Consider the following 3,389-nt stretch of genomic DNA (forward strand, 5'->3'; position numbering starts at 1 on the left):
ACCCCGTGTTTTGTATCGGCATTGGAAAAGATAATCGGTCAGCAGGCGTTCATAAACGTTACCTGACGTTAAATAATTTGCGTGCGTCAACGCTCCAAGCCCTCCAGCCTCACATGGAAAAGTGGCAAAAGAGATGGCGTCGATCAAACGACGGTTAGCAATGTCCACAAGCAGTCCATGAGCGCATAAAAAATCTCCGCCGATTATCGGAACTGTAATCGAGGCCACAATAAACTCCCACTCGAATTTTCGTTCGTGGAAACACACAGTTACCGACCTGGTGCCAAAGCTGGCGATGGGCGAGCCGTTAGCTGCGCGCAGGGGAGGCCCACATCCACCTGCTGTCTTGTCCGAGGCCGTGGGCGTCAGCAGGCTTACTTGTGCCCCGCTGTCCACCAGAAAACGTCTACCTGACGAGGAGTCTGTGATAAAAAGCAGCTCGCTTTCGTTGCCGGCACCCACGGCCGCTATAGGGTGTCGGCGCTGGCGTTTCCCGGAGCCTCGTAGGTGCAGGGTGGTGTGCAGCGTCGGGCCTTGGCGCCAAACCGCTGGTGGAAAAAACAGAGGGCTTTCTCGTGTCGCTTCCGCGTGACCACTCCGGCTACTAGGGTCGGGTCGATGTTCGCTGCCGCTCCGCCGAGGGGTTCGGCCGTCACGCTTTGCACTGCGAACCTCCGTGTCGCCAGAAGCACCCGGTCCGCTTCTTCAGCCAAACCTCGGTAGTCGCCGGTGGCTAGGCACGTCGAGTTGGCTAGCACGGCGCACACAGAGGCCGGTAGCTGGCGAAGGAACACGTGGGGGAACAGGAATCCGCCGTCATCCGAACCTAGTAGCGACAACATTTTGTCCATCAGGTCCACTGCTGTTCCGTCGCCGAGTCCGGGAAGAGAAAGAAGCCTGCCTGCTCTCTCAGAGGCCGATAACGTGAACCGTCGGAGCAGCAGGTGTTTGAGCGCTGCGTTTTTTTGCCTTTTATGAGCATACGCAGAATAAACGTTTGTTGAGTTCTTAGACTAATGACTGACACAGCTGTGCCTCATTATTCTCCCGTGAATATTAGCCATCGTTAAGGTAAACTACTATCTTGTTGACTGTTTAAACGCTACGACTGCTGCAGGAATGTTCAGCGCTACATTCGGAATTCCCAATCACTCGTTCGGATAACGAATGGCAGGTAAGTATACATGTTGCACTCCATTCCAGTAGATGGGGTAATTGCACGTAAACGTTTCTACCCAACCACCATCAGACACAAGCAGCAGCAGATGAAGAGGAAGAAGACGGTGCAGCGGAAGAAGAGAGAGCATTAGAATACTGTCGTCTTTATCATTTCTCCACGGTGAGCAGTTTTGCAAATTCTAATTTATTTATTTTTTCAATTTCAAAGTACGCTCTAGTAATTTAGCTGTACCCGTGTTCCGATTCAACTGTCTTCCAAACTCACGATCACTCGATTCCTTCTGTTATGGCAATAATGTCAGTCCAGTAATTATGTAATTTCTGTCTGCAGAGTCATCGAGAGTTTAATTGAAATCGTTCAGCTGCATACCTGGTAAGTTCTTCGTTAACCGATTAAACACTTTCTCTTTTGGCTAGAAGAGATCTTAACATAGGGGAGAAAAATAACAAACACGACCGTGTTCGTTGTATTCACCTTAATTGAAGTTCCCACCTTACGCTCTCATTGACTCATGCCCCGAAATCAACGATGGCAAGTATAGAAACGCGTGAATGTAAAAAATAATTTGTCAGACAAAAGCATTCACGTCTATGAAGCATAATTGTGATCTGCTCAATACAAGGTCTGTCATTTTGATCATCTTCCACAATGCATCGTTGTGACCCACAACCAGCCTTTGCTTTAGCACTCTTTAGAGAGCTTTACATAAACAAATCCGTGCTGTTGTTTCCCTTGTCTTCATCTCTTCATAAAAAGCCAATTATAAATTGTCCCTTAGTGTGAGTGGGGGTGGTTGTTTGTCTCTGTGTGCCCTGTGATTGACTGGCTACCAATTCCGGGTGTCCCCGCCGAGTGCCCGAAGATGGCTGATATAGGCTCCAGCGCAATGATGATGGATGGAAGGGTTGATGGTGGATGGAAGTATACATTACCCCGGACAGCTTAATGCATGCTATATAAAGCCTGATAATTTACCCTAACATATCACAAGTGCCACGTAGTCAAGTGTTAAGCGTGCTGACATCACAGCGCAGAGGTCTTGAGTTTGATCCTGCCTCTGGCCTTCCTGTGTGAGGTTTGCATGCTCTCCCTGTGCCTGTATGGTTTTTGTTTGGGTACTTCATTTTTTCACCCACAATCAATGCATGAATTCCGAAGACCTAAGAGGAGATTTATGGATGTTGTCAAAGAGGACATGAAGGTAGCTGGTGTGAGAGAAGAGACTGCACATAGTGGGTTAGATGGAGGACACTGATTTGCTGTGGCGACCCCTGAAGGGAAAAGCCGAAAGGAAAAAAATAAGATTTCATGCATGCAATTGTCCCGAGGTGCGAGTCTGAGTGCATATAGTTGTTCATCTAACAATGTGTGTCCTGGTTCTGTGTGTCATCTGCCAACTGCCTGAAGACAGCTGCAATCGGCTCCGGCATGCATTGTGATACTTAAATGATACAGCGGTTCAGAAAATGCATGGATAAGTGCTCATTTTGATACTAATGTATGTAAATTGTTTTTCATGCCAATTTTGCATGGAACATTTTGCAATGACAAATAAACTTCCCATGCGGATCAAACCTCTAAAGATGGAGGACACTGATTTGCTGTGGCGACCCCTTGAAGGGAAAAGCCGAAAGCAAAGGAAGATATTTATACAGCAGTTCAAAACAGACACAGCTGTTTTTGAAGTGCTGTACATAGAGCAAAAGTAATTAATACCACAGCCAACAAGTCAAACACATTTCACAGAAAATATCTGGTAAATCTGCTTAATGTGTTGCGCGTAAAACATCAAATTGTAAAACATATATTCCTTCCAAACTCTCGACATGCTGCCAGTCAGAAAAACTCACTTAAAGGACAACCGACATCACTTTTGTTTCCTAACTGACATCAGAAAAATGTTTTCTAGCATCTAAAATACCCAAAACACGCAGGCTGATATTTTAGTCAAATGCAAAACACCAATAAAAATGACTTTAAGTGTCCAAAATCTGCAAAAAATTGAGCTGCGAATTGGGCATTTTCAGAAAGTCCTTTCTTTGAAGGTGTCGGACGTTTCGGTTCTTATCCAAGAAACTTCGTCATCAAACTTGGATTGTAAAGTAATTATAAAAGAGGGCAGAGCGCTTAAAACAGAAGTCTTTAGGAAGGCTACGCACACTGACCAATACTTACTTTTCGATTCTAACCACCCTTTACAACACAAACT

At 46.0% G+C, this 3,389-nt stretch overlaps 1 protein-coding gene across 4 annotated transcripts in view; it reads left to right on the top strand.

The window, feature by feature from the left end:
- Nucleotides 1-1,250: 1,250 nt before the first annotated feature.
- Nucleotides 1,251-3,389, top strand: part of tiprl (TIP41, TOR signaling pathway regulator-like (S. cerevisiae)) — a 44,220-nt gene continuing 42,081 nt past the window's right edge. For 3 of the 4 annotated variants that reach the window (XR_016117850.1, XM_089016992.1, XM_089016993.1), the window contains exons 1-2: nt 1,251-1,339; nt 1,511-1,552. The gene's annotated coding sequence lies outside the window, so the exon portion shown is untranslated. The remainder of the gene's footprint in view (nt 1,340-1,510; nt 1,553-3,389) is intronic. The other variant, XM_089016994.1, reaches the window with a different exon arrangement.

The sequence above is a fragment of the Hippocampus bargibanti genome, linkage group LG16 (genome assembly GCF_051943395.1).
Source record: "Hippocampus bargibanti isolate YZ-2025 linkage group LG16, ASM5194339v1, whole genome shotgun sequence".
Lineage (NCBI taxonomy): Eukaryota > Metazoa > Chordata > Actinopteri > Syngnathiformes > Syngnathidae > Hippocampus > Hippocampus bargibanti.